Here is a 16,738-nt window from a genome sequence, read left to right as displayed (position 1 = left end):
GAGAAAAGCTGTATATGTCTTAACTTGTGTTATGTGCCCTTTATCTTGCCTTTTTCCCACTGGCACCGACTGCATTTAAACCTTTTTAGAGGGCCTGTCATTGTGCTGTCCATGCTGCTAAGGCATGGACAGACAGTATTCTGTTCTTAAATCCTGCTTTGAAAATCTCTTCATAACATGCCACTAGAAGAAATTTCTGGTTTGTTTATTTTGATTTGTCCTCTGGCTGTGGCTGGATGCCCAGTCATGGGCCAGAATCAAACTGGCTGAGTACCAACCCAGGGTAATTTGCAGCTCCTTGTAAGCGACTTCAGTTCATTTTGGCCGTGCCTCTGCAGCATTTCCCAGAGCCAGTCATCTGTGCTTCAGCTGATCGGTGTGCAAGCTGAACTCTGACTTGCCTGGCTGAGCCTGCCAAGAAAAGCATTAGCTAAGCAGAAACAGTGTGTGGCTAGGGGCAAAGGTGAGCATGCATTAAGTACCCACATCTTGATACTAAAATGATGCAGCTACAATCTAAGCAGGGTAAAGGGCGCCCAGCAGACTGACAGCCGCCCGGGGTGACCCAGGAGTGCTGGCCACGGTGCTTGCTGAGAAAGGCCTCTTTGTCTCCCTGCACTAAGCCTGCCCATTCTGAGTGAGATGCAAAACAAATGCAAGAAACCAAACTACATGGCCTTGATGACATTGTTCTGTTTCTCGGCATTGGTTTGTCGTGCTTAGAAAGACCTTGAATGTGTGTATCTCATCCTCGGGCAAAACAGAGATGTTTGTGCAGCTGGGTTGAAGTTCCTCTCTCCCTTATATACAGTCTAGGGGATGGAGAATGCTGGGCCACCAGGTGAGAAACAGGATTCATCTGCATTTAGGAAGGAGTGAGGAACGAAGGTGGGGAGGAGACCTTTAACCATCACCTACCCCTTTATCACCAGCTGTTGTCTGCCAGTATTTGTATTGCTTCCTTCTTCCCATTTAGATTACAGTTTGACTAGTGTGACCTGGATTTTCAGACCTTATTTTAAACACAGCTAACACAAATCTTGCTTTGGTTGAAGCTCTGCTGTGCCCATGAGTATCTCTCAAAGAGACAGGAGAGTGTTTCTTATCAGTTTTAGAGAGATAGTCTTACCAAAGTTCTTGTACTTCACCTGGATTTGTGCAGTTCCTTTTTGTTGTGACAAGGCTTTACCACTTTGATAAAGTACTCCTGCCATAGGCTATAGATAACAAGATGAAATAGACTTCACTTCAAGTTACAACTGGTTTTCTTTTCAGACTGTCTTTCATATCTATTTCTGCTCTCACAAAATGGTCAGACTGCGGACCTTGAAGTTGTAAGACTGAATGTGAGAGATACCAGTTCTGTGCTTCCCTGAGCTTTGACAGCATTCAAAAGTTTAGATGTCCACCTTGACTTCCATAACTACCAAATGCCTGTTTGGCAAAATATTTTTCTTGAATAGCACATGCTATTTCTGTATGAAGCTTAGCACAGTTTGGTGGGGCTGTTTTGCAGGAACAAATATCTTCCTGCTCCTGCAGTGGGTTCAGATCCAGCCAAGAGACATGTTGAGTGAGATAGCAAAGTCCTATAGCAGTCCTGGCTGCTGTTAGTGAAAGGCAATTCTAGCAAAGTAAATGCTTATTTCTTTTAACTGCACCCTACTTTAGTGTCTGGTAGGGACGATCTCTGAGCCTGTTGGCATGACAGTAGCTTTGGTCACTTTTGGAAATTTGGGACTGTGTGAGCTCAAAACCTCTGCCTTTTCATGAGAAGGCTGAGATAAGCCTCATATCTAAATTTCCTGTGTCTTACACAGGAAAACTCCCATTTCCCATTAACTAAGGAGCTTTAGAAGTTAAACAGCAATCAGACTGTCTTCTTTCTTTGTACCTCTCATGTTTGTTCCCATTTCTGCTCCCTAAGGGGAAAACCAAATGTCATTTGCAGTTCACTGCTGTGTATTACGTTTATTGCTCCTGTCTTGCTCTCTTTCAGAGCATGAACCCAACCAACCAACCAACTTCTTATCAGTTTGACAGGCTGTGACTGTTGTCCTGGTGACCAGAGTAGTTGCACTATCATCATGTACAGAAGGCAGAGAAAGAGATGCCTCAATGTGTGGGAGTAGCTGTGCCTGCACATGACATGCCAGGAAGTCACTGGGATACGAGAAGATAAGATCCGAGTCTTGGGCTGTGTATGTGGAAGATGAAGCAAAAACAAAACGGAGAAGGCTGAGAAGTTAATAGCTGTGAGAGAAGAAATGGGGCTGTGTGTAGGAGTAGCAAATGCTCTGCTCTTCTCAGCATCAGATCTATGTGCCCAGAACTCAGTGCAGTTGTATTTCAGAGAGACTTGCCCGCCAGCCTGCTGTCTTTTTCTACCCACTCCATTTCCCCCATTTCTTACTTAGGTTTATGGACATGAGAAAGAATAATGTTAGTAACACTTATGAGTCACGTTTTCCATCCAGGCACACCGTGCTTAACCCATTCATACACATGTCCTTGTACAGAGCTGACTCCAGTTCACTAATTACTCACATGAATCAATCAGACTGATTTTTGCAGTGCCCTGTCACAGATTATCTCCTAGGTGCTGACAGAAAGCCCTGCTTTGAGCAGCATATGATCCAAATGGATGCCAAGGAAAAACAGATGGAAAGAGATGGGTAAGGGAGCACAAAGAAATAGTGAGACATCATTACTCAGCACATGGGCAACGGTGTCAGCACACCAGCTGCCTAATGCTTGGGACAGCTTTTGCAGGCTACATGGTGTGTTCTTGTTTTAATGTTGGCTGGTTTCTGTAAATGTCGTCAGCTTTCAGCCATTGAAGAAAATGTGGGATGGGGTAGCCTAGATGAAACCTAGATGAAGCAGATGCTGGCTTGTACAGGCTATATGGTATTTAGGGGATAAGAATTAATTCAGGTCTTATCTTTCACCTACAGGTGAAAGGATTGTAGGACACCAGCAGTTTTTGTCCTGAGTGGGGACAGCTTTAACCTGCTGGGGTGAAAATGGGGCTTGAGTTCAATGTGTGGTGCTGTAGCTGTGGTTGCTATGGGGGGGGGAGTGTCTGGTTAATCCTCAACCCAGCTAATCTTCCATAGCTAATTGAGAATTGAATAAATTTCATTTACTGTAAAATCTGGGCTTTCTGGACACTCATTACCAAGTATAACTCCACAGTCATCAACTGAGTTCTGCACTAGAAGCAAAATCATCTAGAATGAAAGGAAGACATGTCTCATCTGCCTGTCTTGTTTTGCTTGTATATCTATGCCCCCAGCATTGCCCTTGCCTGGCTTTGCTTATCTGTGACCTCCAGAGGCCTTGCAGCAGATAGGATGCTCTGCTAGACCTGCCAAATCTCTGCTCACATCTGTGTATTCCAAACAGGCTGCTTGGGGTGCATTTCAGTGGCACACATTGCAGGCAGGAGCTGATGCAGCAGATCTGTCTCCTCCAAGGCAATGCCTCAGGGCAGGCTCTGTTTCAGGGGTGGTCAGCAGGGAGAAAGAATAGGCCTGTGAACAACATTAGCCAGACCCTGTGCCAGGACTCCTGGTGGGATGTGCCACATCTTCTGGCTGAAGGATCAGAGCTCTGATGACTAACGAGGAGAGGCTTAAATGTGCTGTGGGATGGAGGTTCTGTCATGTAAAATTCATGGTGCTGGCAGGCCACTCTTAATAAATAATTACCTTCTCTGAGGAAGACATGTCTTCATTTCATGCTTGTAAAAAACCAGAAAGGAAAAAGGGATATTTAAAGAATGAGTCTGATGTGATTTTGAACTTGCTCTCCCAGCAGCTTTGTACTGGAATGACAAGTGAACATTCCCATGAGGAAAGGTAGAGTGAGGGGAACTTCACTTTGGTGAGAGGAGGAGACAACTCATGTTTTCTGTTTAGCAGGAATAGAGGAGTTGCATTTCTCACCTCTGCAACCCCTTCAGCTTCTGGGGTGGCTCTGTGATCTTTAGAGACATCATGCACAGTGCTGGTGGGACACAGAGCAGGCCTGCACCAGCTCTCCTGTTACAGCACAGCTGATAACCCAGCTCCCATTGCACCTTTCCCTCTGCTTTTTGTTGGCCTGTGACTATTGTCCTGCACTCATTGGTACTTCTCCTGTTACCAAGGTCAGACTGTTTTCCTTTGGGCTACTCATAACTTTCATGGGTGTTGTGAATACTGAAATTTCTGAGATACTCGTAAAAGTCCTGTGTACCTCGAGCTAGTAAAACATGATTATGTAGCCCTTCCTTTGTAACTTGAGTTCTTCCTCTGAAGGGAAGCCAGATAAATGAAGAAGAAGCTATTGTTTGTTGTTGTTACAAAGGGCTCTTGAGCTAAAGGGGACTCTGGCATCAACCACCAACTGGGTAATTTCAGGAGTGTGACTGAAATGGCTGGAAATCTGGTTTTGCTGCTAATGAGTGCAGTGAATAATTGCTGCTTTCAGTTCTTTTTCAAGGCAAGATAATAAGATAGAGAATGCATGTGTCAGTGACTGATTAAGTGTATGTGGATTAACTGATTCCCCCCAAAATATGGTCACAGAAAATTCAGTGCAACATCACATGTGAGCTATTGCAGGTTATAGGCAGCTGCAGTCATCTGTATGTGAGTATTATATGAGGGATGGAAAAAAAAATTGGAAAATTTGGGGTGTAAGAAGCTGTCTTCATAATGTTTGTCCCAAACCAGTGATTTCCCTGGGAGCAATATTACAAACATGTGGCATATCAATGTTAGATGATGGGGTAGTGAAGCATGGCTAAGCCTCCAGCCAGCTTGTATCAACTGGGCCATTCTAGCTTTCAGATTATGCCCCATGTTCTTAAAACACCCCTGAGCACCCCCAAGTGTCATTATTCCCCTCTGTTGAGTTCCCATCCATGTGTAACAGGGCCTGTCCTTTCCCTGTTTGTTTGTTTGCAGGAGAACCTGCTGTTGTCTGCCCTGTGTGGAAGATGTAGTTTGTGGAACTGCATCTGCAGGCTGTACCTGATGCTCTGTGTCACCATGGTCTCGCTGGAGAAAGAAGTGGTTTTTAGGGTTTGGAAGGTGAGTTGGGTCTGCTCCAGTTGTCTTTGCCTGTGTTGATTTTTTGAAGTTCTTGTTTCCTTTTGCAGGTACCTGGATGGTACCATCTGTTACCTGAGGGAGGCAGGATGCTTGGGCAGGGAGCTTCAGGCTTGAGATCAATTTCAAAGGACAGACAAAAGTAACTTTAATGAATTTTAGTGACTGCAATGTGTTGGTGGATTCCCAAAGAGGCACTTGAGACCCTTTTGTTGTGGGGTAGCAGCTCTTGGGCAAGAGACAGTGGCAGAAAATGTTAGCAGACACCAGACTCTCCCAGCCAGCTCAACTTCTTCCCTTTTTCTGTGGCAGGAGAAGATCATCCCCATGCTTTATTCCTCTCAGCATACATTCTGATGTTCCTTGTGCAGCTTTGAAACCAAAGAAGCAGAGGTGTTTCCCAGCTGTGCAGAAGCTCTGGGCTGGTGGGGGTGTTCTGGTGAGGTTGGCAAAGAGGATTCTATGTGGCGCTTCCCTCCTGCTGAGGTGACTCACCCTAGCAAGAAACAATCTGACCCCATGCCCTCACAGATCATATACATCTGTGTTTTTCATAAGAGTGGAAAGTCAGAAGACCTTTGGGCTTGGAGATGGGTTCCTGACATTCTTTGTTGTGGTTAATTTCTGGTAATTCAGGCTGTGGTTCATCAGTTCTGACATATGCATATCAGTGCCTGAGCTACTCATTCTGAATTCCTTCTGCTGCTGAGGAAGAGAATGAGGCAGTGCTGGTGTGCTCCTTGACTGGCCTATTTTAGATATCTGCATTCATTTGAGAGGAAGGACACTGCCTACTCCTGTGTATTTTACTGCTTATAGAAGCAATTTGGAATATCTACAGAGATGTACACTTCACACTGGCCATGCACTTAGTGGAAGGACTCACCTCCTCACAACTTGAATAGTCTGACGACTTAAGCACTGGGCACAAACTCTGGATTCCCCAGACAGGCCAGATGAAAGCCAGGCAAGTAGAGATCTGGACACAGAAGGTGCTGGCTGTAGGGACCCTCTCCCCCGGCATGTTTGTCTGATGGATATCTGTCAGGTTGTGACCACTAACCTGCCAAATGAAAAGCTGGTGCAGGATTTTGGTTTTGATTTGTTTTGTTTGTGCAAAGGAGATAAGAAGAGCTCCCAGAAAATAAACTTGAATACTGGACAGGTTTTCTGTTCACTGAACTGGGCTTTCCTGCTGACTTTTGTCTGATTGCTGAGATCCTTGGTACACCCTTTCAGGAGTTGTGAAGATATGGATTTCCTGTTATCCATCAAACTCTGCCTGATTCCCCATCTCCCATAACCCTTGGCATCTTTTCTGCTCCATATCCTCATCCCTTGTTACCTGTGTCACTATCTTGCTTATTCATATTCTCTCTGTGCTCTTGTCTGGTTTCATTTGCTCATTGCTGCCTGTGCTTTGTTTCACTGATGGCCAAGGCATGCAGCCTGCAAGGTCTCTCAGAAGTCTGAATTTGCCTTTTAAAAAGAGGCCCAAGATCTCAGCAACCTACCCAAAGAACAAAAACAACAAACCACCCCAAACAAGACAGACAGGAAAATATACAGTGGATCTTTCAGTGTGCTCATAAATAAAAGTCAGACAATCACATGCTTTTCTAAAAATAACACCCTTGGCAAGTGTTTTGGTAGGAATAATACTGACCTAGTTTGCAGGTTGCCCACGTGCAAAAAAAAAAAAAAAAAAAAATTGGTGAGGAAAACCCATTGCCTGACAGAGTATTTGCATTTGCTGAACCAGATCTGAATTGAGAGGTTGTCAAACAGCTCTTACAGTCTTTGCTTTGGGCCATACTCTCAGGCATATGGTGTAATTCTTGAGGATTTCCTGTGCAGGGCCAGAATCTGGACTCCTTGGAGGATGATCCTTGCGGGTCTCTTCCAAAATTCCATGATTCTGTGATTCTTGGTGGCCCCTCTGGAGGTTTCAGAGGAGAGGGGATTGGGAAATGCTCACTGGCAGCATGGCCCACAGCAGCCACTTGCCTTCTATGTGGGCTGGATGTGTAACCTGCACATGTGTGGTACAGTCAGCAAGGGTCCACATAAGCAGAAATTCTCTTCTGCAGCCTCAGTCTGGGAAGTTCATGTCTGGAGAATGGTCAGGATATCTCTGTAATCTGTGGACCTGAGTTTGTGTATGTGAGTTTAGATTTCTGTCTTTGTCTGTGGCACAGATTGAAACATTTTGGTATTGAAGGAAATGACCCTTGACTGCCTCACAGACTCAGTCTGTGTCCCTGTCCTTGTCCCTGTGGCCAGGACTGCAGTGTAACCCCGGGGCAGGAACTGTACCTTGGGGCATATGAGAGAGTCATCCCTGTCTGCCAGCTCCTTCTTATCCTTTCTGAGTGGATATTGTTCAAATCCTGGCCTGGGCCTGGAACTGCTCTCTGTGGGCAGCTCAGCTGCAGTGACAACAGTGACAGCTGGCATCAAGGTAGCCTCCCTCACAGTGATGGACACCCTTGTATTTCCTGGAAATCACTCCAGGAGATCACTGGTCTTTTGAGTATTATTGGTTAATATGCAAGATTACTGGGATGGGCATGTGCAGAGGCCTGATAGGATCTCAGGGAGAGGAGGGCAAAGTGGATCAGCAGCAAAGGCCGGATGAGAAGGTCCTTTCCCCAGGGCTGACCCATCATTCTGCCCACCTGAGCCTACCATTATCTTTCTTTATGGAGTGCCACAGGATGTGCTTCCCCTGTGTTGGAGAACTGGCAGAAGGAGAAGTGTCCTGTATGGCTCACCTGCAGGACAGGGCATTGCCTTATTGAGGCCTCCCTGGGTGATGATGTGCTGAGTCTGCAGCTGGATCCCAGCACCCCCAGGCAGTGCAGCTCAGCAGCCCTCTCTGGCCCATTTCCTCCTGCCTGGTGGGGTGTGAATCAGCAGCTCCTGATCCAGCACAGCCTTGCTGCTCTGAGCTGCTGGGAAGCTGCAGGTGCCTCGGGAGCAGCACGCCGGTCACCCTGCTGTGTGCTCCTGTCCTGCACAGCCTTGGTACATCACAACCTCTCCATGAGCCTGGCCTGTCATCTGTGCTGCAGTCCTTTCCAGACTCTGAAATGAGAGCAAAGTGTGTCAGGGAGTGTTCTGTGGGGATATTAATAAAGTTTTTAAGGCAAACGGATGCCATTTCTGTCCCTTAAGATCATATCCTCTTCCTTATTTTTCCCATCTCTCTTGATAAGTGATACATGAATTTCTGACTCTGAGCAGCCTTGATGCTGGGAAATGCTCTCATTCAAGCAGAGAATCTAGGTCAGCTGCTCATAAGAATAGATCAAGCCTTCATTGAATGCAGTGGACAGACCTTCAGTTGGATGGGTTTTTCCCTGGCTTTTTTTGTTCACAGTGAGCTCCAGAAGCTGACAGGCATTTTGTGGACAGCAGCTATAGCATCCTGCCAGCAGGCTCGATGCAAGCATTACTGAATCAGTGCATCACAGGGCAAAATTAATAGTATGAGGTATTAATTGTGGTTTTAAATTTTTTTAACTTAAGATAGGGCCCTCAGTAATGAAGATCTGTATCTGTGGTCAAGAGGATCTGATTTGTAAGAACATATATTAGAAACATATATTATAAAATGAACTTTTTCTTTGATTTCACACCTATAAAAAACTCCTCTTACATATGGCATCTAATTATTTAATTGTATATGCAGATTAGGGAGTCATTTACATGCTGTCATCAATGACAGCAGCTAATAGCACTGGCAGTCATTTTCAGGAACATATGGTAATGCCAAAGGTTTTAAATATTAGTCAGTACCTGCCATATACATCAATATTTATCCCCATCTCTTCCTTTCAAAAATGTTAGAATAAATTAATAATCACAAGGTGCATCTGCTTCTTCTTGGAACTAGTTGCAGAAGATCTGTTGTATTATATATTTTATATAAAATTGCAGTCCATCTTGGAGTTCCTGATTTTTCTGGCTGTAATGGCTCCTTGAGACTGGGAAGGAAGAGGAAAGAAAATGTTAATATGTCTTTTCTCCATTTTATTTACATTTGCAGAAGGTGGGGGAAGGCAGTTGCAGACACGAAAGACTCAGGTCCCACTAGTATGAAGTGTGATCCATAGACATTTTTATCCAAAAGATATTTAGCAGCTATTTGGCTTTGCTTTTGTGTAGACGAAATTGTTACCCGTGGTAAGGTTAATAGGAACCAGGGATAGGGAGTGCCCTGTTCATCTTCTTGTCCTCATCAACAAAATCAGTGCAGTCATCTTTTTCCTGATGTAAAACAGGGTTTGAGCCTTCCAACTTATATTTTTGCTACCATTTTACATGTTTTGCCCACATGTGTAAGGTATACTGAGTGGGGCAGCAGCCAAGGAGAACATACACCCATTATTGGGCTTGGAACCTCCACATTAAAACCTTGTGTAGAAAATACCATTTTTGACCCATTTATTCAAACAGACAAGCTCCAAGGCAGCTGCCTGAAAATCCAGTGATTCTGTGCTGTGTCAAGATCAGCTGTGCTAACTTGGTTTGCAGTTTGTGTGATTTTCAGAGGTTATTGACTCCAAGGCATTTGTTGTTGTGTAGTCATGGAGTGTACAAACACCACGCTGCACCCCTCCTTCCTGCTCACTGAACAGATGTGTACAGTTAAGAGGCTGAATTTGAAACAAAAGGAATTTGTCAGTTACTTCAATCCTTTGCTGCAATGTGGCCTTTATGCTCTTTTTTCATTAATTTTCAAGAATGGCTCTTGGCTCTTGACAACCAGTAAATAACACGTGCAGGAGATCCAAGGTCCTTAGAGTGCAGATAATGTGCTTGTCCATGATGGGGAAAAAATAGCCATTCCTTTTTTAAAGTGCTCAATAATTTAGAAACATCCTTCCAAGTCTCCTAATTTTAGTTCCTCGAGGACCACATCTTCCTCCTTTCAGGGAGAATCTTTCTGTGAGCGATGAAGGCGGCAGAGTGGCTGTGAAGGAGGAGGCAGGGGAGCAGTGCCAGAGTGCTGGCAGTTGGTGCTGTGCAGCTCTCAGGAGCTGGGGAGTGTCTCTGGATCTTTATTTAGCACTGCCTCTACTCTGCTCAGACGTGGGAGGCATTGGAAAGATGAGATACATCCTGATACTGACAGCAGATACATGCATTACAAATACTCTTCCCTTTACCTTGCCTGTTCCTGATGTTTCCGTCCCCAGGTTTTGCCCGCCTCTTGTTTTCTTGGTATTTTTTTCATTCCTTGTAAGACAGGAATGGGTCTGAAAATGCTGAAGACCCTCAGGCAGATTCCACATCATGAAACAGTGCTGAATTTTCTAGTGCCATTTCTCTTCTAAATGCTTTTCTGGTTTTGGAAGAAAACTCAGTGATGTAGTGTAAATGTTTTATCACCATGTATTTGGGAAGCCTGCTTTATTCAGCCTGAACTGATGCTAATAAAAATTTAATGCTTCTCTTTGTGCTCATGAAGAGTTCCTCCCCAGGGTATTTTTCTGAAGTAGTTTCAGAGGATGATTTGCTCTCTCCTAGGACCTTTTTGGGTGCCTCTTGCTGCAGGAAGTCCCTCACTGTAGCTAGCAAGCTCCAGTGCAAAGATTGCAAAAATCTTTCAGAACAGACCTTTTAACAGTGTGATTTGGCATCTTGGTTATCCTGAGCTTTACCAGGGCTAGTGGCTAAGCCAGATTGCTGCTCACTGTGGAGTGGGAATGGAATTCTTGCTCAGGTTGTCCAGAAGTGACAATGGGAGACACTTTGTGCTGGGCATTTCTGAAGATTAAGTGTCTATACAACAGCTGATCTCATTTTTTCTACCTCCTCTCCTAAATAATCTGTTCAGCCATGAGAATGAGGGCCCTGAGTAGTGTTGTTGGTGTACCCCACCCCATAATAATAAATGTATTAATATATTGATATATGACTACATAATATATTTATATGTCAGTGTAGTAACATAAGAATACAGATTCATTTAAAAATATTAATATGTCAATGTGCCCCATACAATAGCTCCTGTGTCAGTGCAAGTGCATGGGGCATTCATGCCTTAGTTTGTAGCCAGGCACACTTGCAGTGGATGTTGAGGGGAGAAACAGTTGAGTTTTGATAATTTGTCAATATTGAAATGTACCTGGCTCCTGTCAGAGGACTCAGGGTGTCCTGGTAGCTGATCTGTAGATATGATTTTTAGTTTCCAGATGGTGTCTGGCAGATGTGCCTGTGGAGCCATGTCAGTGCGCTGGGGGTGAAACACTGAAGACTGGAATTTACACAATCACTGGCCTCTTGTGGCAGCAGAAGAAGGATGTGAATGATGTAATGTGGATTTTCAATCCCAGATCTCTGCATATGCTGCTCTGTGGGTACAGATGTGTGTAGGAAGTTTCCTCTGAAGTTGAACTGAAAGTTTTTACTGCTGGAAAGAATTGATGTAAAAATGCACAGAGGAATCCTGTTGATCTAAAGCAAGTGAAGAAATTCAAAATTTTAGGCTTGTCTGTCCCAAATGTAGATGGAATATTCATAATACAAACTTTCCCAAAAGAAACCCTTTGGAAAAAACAATGGATCATCTTGAAATGAGGCAAGGTAGTGGCTGAGGTAATCACACTAGCAAACAACATCCATGATTAATTTTTTAAAAATACTCTTTCCATTCCTAGAAGACCAAATAGCATTTAAGTTGTAGATTTCCTCTGGCAAAGCTGCCCTTGGAGTTTTCCTTGGATAAGTTCAGATAACTCATAAGATTAGAAACCAAGCTGCTGGGTGACAGCTCTTCAACATGACCAGACTGGCAGCCTGCAGTGCTGTGGTGTTTTAGGTGGCAGAAAACCTTGCTGAGGACTAAGCTGCTATTCTGAAAAGCATTGTTTTATAGACTTGTTTGTAGCAAGTCTTCTCTTGCTATGTGGATTGAGATATTTCCAATGCAAGGATTTTTAGGGCCACATCAACCACTTCTATTGCCTGACTCTCTACAGTTCATTCTTGCAATTTTGGGGATTGTGTGTTTTATTTATTATTACTACTATTGCCATTTTTGCCAAAAGAGGAAGCATCTTCCTTAAAGCAATGCTTGTTTCATTCTGAAAAGAAAAAACAGAATTAGGCAAAATCCCCAGGAATTAGCTAAAAATATTCTAAAAGAACAGCAAAGTAGGTTACTAATTAAGTGAAAACTGAGGTCAGTTCAAAATGGGGTACTCACAATCAGAGGGAAAACAGAGGCAGTGAAAAATTTTATTATAACACATCCAATGAGTGTTATGTTTCAGTGTTCAAGGCAGGGGAAGGAGCAGTATCCAAATCTTTGGGGAACTTATTCTTTGGACTTTAGTGGGGTTGCTGAAAGTGCTGGGCCATGCAGTGTCTCTGTCAACCCATCTGCCCATCCTCTCCAGTTTCAGACAAATCCAGAGAAGGACAGAAGTTTCAGATTAACTCTTTTAAAATGGCATAAAAATCAGTGGCTGAACAGAGGAAAGCTACCCAAACAAACACACTCATGAAGAGAAAGGAAGAATCTTTTTTCTTTCCCTTTTTCTCCCAAATTGGTGGCAAGTTCAGGGTAGCACAGATCTCAGGCAGGGAGAGGTTGCAGGCTGGGGCTGGGAATAATTCTGGGGAAGGAACTCTGTTCCATCTGTTGCTACAGGAGAGGCTGCCTGTATTAAATATTTGTGCTGCTTTATTTGCACAGGCACACAGGTTATCTGGAGAGTACAGGGGATTTGGTGAGCACCAAGGCAAGGAAACAGTGTTTGTGTACCTTCGGACTGTGCTGCCGGGTGGAGCCTCTGATATCAAATAACGGCTGAGTTCATGCTGTGTTCCCTTCCTTAGAGGGCACTGAAGGTCTATCCTCTCCTCAGATGTGTATGTTTATGAAGGATGTACTGTTTTGTGTGAGCCACCTTCTCTCAGTTTGGTTAAAACTGGCTTTAAAACTGGTTAAAACTGACTTAAAATCCACTCTTGTGCATTAGGGCAGGGAATCACATGAATACAGAGACACATGCCACCTCTGGCTGTGTTGTCTTGCTTCCTTAGGAAGTGAAGTTATCCTTAGGAAATAAGAATTAATGTATGTTTTTCACCGATGATAAACATCTAACTGTGCACAATAGACAGAGTCACCTCTTGCACGCTCCTGTGATGGCAACACCAGCTGCAATGTCAAATGTGAGGGGACGATACTTTTGTTTCTTTGTTGGTTTGCTTGTTTTGTATCTCTCCAAAAGAACCTATCTTGCTTGGAATAGAGACTTGCTCTTCTTTGATTGCTGATGAAATCAAAGGTGCTGTGTGTGAGTGGAGGAACACCTTGTCTGACAGCAATATAGCTTCACAGAGTGGTTTTGCATGGATTTATATCCTAGGAATTCTGTGCCATACTCTGCACATTTTATCATAATAATTAATATATCCTTTCTGCCATGTTTCATGCCTTTGGTTCAAAGCAGTGGAAAGTACCAGCATGTTCTGGAAACAAAAGAAGGAAGTGAAAAACCTCTCCAGATACTGCAATCCACCTGCCTCTTAGGACCAAGTGTATTTCATATAACAGATGCTACTGAACACAAAGTTTCCATTGTCTATGCATGACTGTGTTAATGCAATGTCCCTGCAAAGCGAGCAGAGGCATCACTGCATTGCTGGAATTGGAATATTAATGTGATTGGACTCTTGCAAAGTCATTTAATTTGTAGTGCTAGTAGTCTGACTTCATCTGATCAGCATCAGGACCAAACACCTATTGTTCAAGTCAGGCACACAATCCACTTGTTATGAAGAGATTTTATCTATATAGGCAGAAGAATTGGGAAATAGCAAGATAAAGATAAGTCAACAGGGAAACAATATAAAATTTCTCCACAACGTTCACTTGTTTAATGTAAAATCCCAAAGACAAAGTAGCTACAGTTTTTCTGAGACAGGAAGACAGAGTCTCAATGATGTGGGGAGGCTGTGGACTTTTCTAGGAGCTCCAGGAAATGAGGGAAACTCCTGAATGCTGGGGATGTTCCTAGGAGACAAATGGCTTCTCTTTCACAGTAAGCATAGTAAGGGTCATGGCAGAGAAAATGACCTGCTAGGAAAATCCCACTGTGGATAAATGGAGGCATTGAAACTCCAGGAAGAAGGAGAGGGCTGGCTTCCAAGAAGTGGCTTTGGAGGAAGAAGAAAGTCATTTTGTACACCTGACAAAGGAGTTTGTTCAGAAGCAGAACTCTCCTTGTTCTTGGTCCTGTGTTTTTCTGGTTTCCTATTGCACTTCTTTCCTTGGTGTGGCTTCCCTTGGGTGGGCAGCTCAGGAGCCCATGGAAGGAGCAGATAAAATGTGGCTGTGCACCAGTTCCTTTGCCCAAACCAATGGCTTTGGACAGCAAACAATCCCCTTTGCATTATGTAAACTGTGAAAACCTCTGTTCTAGTCTGATCTAAACCCTTTATATGAAGGTGTAGCTTCCCTGTGAGCTTTGCCTGTGTCAGCATAACAGCATCCATGGGAGCCCTGTGCTGGATGATTCCTAGAGACTCAGATAATCCCCATCTTTTAACTGCAGAATTTCAGCCTGAGCAGTAACACAGCATTGGGGATAGAGGGGAGAGACCTGTATACCCTGTGTGTGCTGTTAAGGCACACAGAAAAGCAGGAAAGCTGGCTGCTGGTGGCCCCTGGGCAGCTCCCTTGTGCCATGTCCCCTCCTGCAGGACAGCATTCCCCTCAGAGACAACATCTTCAACCCAAAGCTGTGATGGTGTTCACAGGGGTGTTAGGATGAGGGAAGAGATGAGAATGTTGACTCTATGTTTCAGAAGGTTTGATTTATTATTTTATTATTTATATTATATTAAAACTATACTAAAAGAATAGAAGAAGGATTTCATCAGAAGGGTAGCTAAAAATAGAAAAGGAATGATAACAAAGGCTTGTGACTGACTGAGACAGTCTGGACAGCTGGGCTGTGATTGGCCATTAATTAGAAACAATCACATGAGACCAATCACAGATGCACCTGTTGCATTCCACAGCAGCAGATAATCACAGAATCACAGAATTTTCAAGACTGGAAGAGACCTATAAGATCATCTAGTCCAGCCGATGTTCTAACTGTTCAGCTAGATCATGGCAGCAAGTGCCACATCCAGTCTTTTTTTAAATTCTTCAAGGGATGATGCCTCTACCACCTCACTGGGTAAATGATTCCAGTTTCTGACCACTCTTTCTGTGAAGTATTTCCTTCTTACTTCTAACTTACATCTAGCTTGACGCAACTTGAGACTGTGTCCTCTTGTTCTATCCGTTGTCGCCCGGAGAAAGAGGCCGACCCCCAGCTCACTACAGCCACCCTTCAGGAAGTTGTAGAGAGTGATGAGGTCACCCCTGAGTCTCCTTTTCTCCAGGCTGAACAACCCCAGCTCCCTCAGTCGCTCTTCATATGGCTTGTGTTCCAAGCCCCTTATTAGTTTCGTTGCTCTCCTCTGGACACGCTCAAGTAACTCAACGTCCCTCTTAAAGTGAGGGGCCCAGAACTGGATACAGTATTTTGTTCCAGAGGCCTCTCAGCTTCTCAGGAGAAAAAATCCTAAGGAAAGGATTTTTCAGAAAATATCATGGCTGCACAAAGCCATTGTGGGCAGGGGTGCAGAGTGGTGACAATGGATGGCTGGGGCGTCACCTCCTGCTGCTGCTGGGCTCAGCACCTTGCTCAGAGTGACCCTGCCCAGACCCTGCTGTCCCTGCACAGCCCTCCTGGCTGCCTGCTGCTGGAGGCCATGGCCTGCTCTGCCCCTGCTTGCCCTGCTTTGTGGGTGAGGGAAGGCAGGACACGGAGCCATGGGGGTGGTTGGTGCTGCAGTGCTCAGGTGGACTGTGCCCTCTCATCCTGGGGAGTCCCTGACATTCCCTTGAGTGAGTGGGTCAAGTGGTGCATGGAATGAGAGTTTGTCCTAGCCTCAGGATGTCAGTCCATCCCTGCAGTCACTTCATGCTTTCCAGAGGCTTGTATTGTATTCCCTTGAAAGAGGCTTTCTGGGAAAACACAGCCATTCCCACACATCATGCTGCCACAGCTGAGGGCACGATCTGCAATTGTAAGTGTGTTCAAAATCTGTGTACTGCAGGGAGTCTTGCCTTCAGGACTGGCACTTTGACATCTAATTTCCTTCAACAGAGAAGTCTAGGGAAATGGTTTTTGTTAGAGACAGGCTTGGAAAAATGCTGATGAAGTGAAACATAAACACATTGTGTTGGAATTCTCATGGGAAAATATTGCTGAAGGGTTTCAGCATGCCTGGAATGCTTCTGTCAGTACTGACCCTATTACTCCATTTTGTATTCATATACTGTGCAGCTATAACATTCAAAATGAAACATTTTTACTTCAGCAAATTAAAAATTAAGGTCAAAATGGAATGTGTATAAAGCCTTTCAGTTTTCAACTTTATTCACAAGCTGGGAAAACACTGTATTTTGCAACCTCAGTATTTCCTACTGGCGGCAGCTCAAATGTGTGACCACTGCTGGAATTTCTGTTTCTCTTTCCAAATGAAATGTATTTATTTCCTCCTCCCTATTGTTACTAATGAATCAAACAGCTTTGTGATAACATGCTGGTGGAATTCAG

The sequence above is a fragment of the Ammospiza nelsoni genome, chromosome 6 (assembly GCF_027579445.1).
Source record: "Ammospiza nelsoni isolate bAmmNel1 chromosome 6, bAmmNel1.pri, whole genome shotgun sequence".
Taxonomy (NCBI): Eukaryota; Metazoa; Chordata; class Aves; order Passeriformes; family Passerellidae; genus Ammospiza; species Ammospiza nelsoni.
Note: the sequence above shows the minus strand (reverse complement) of the source record.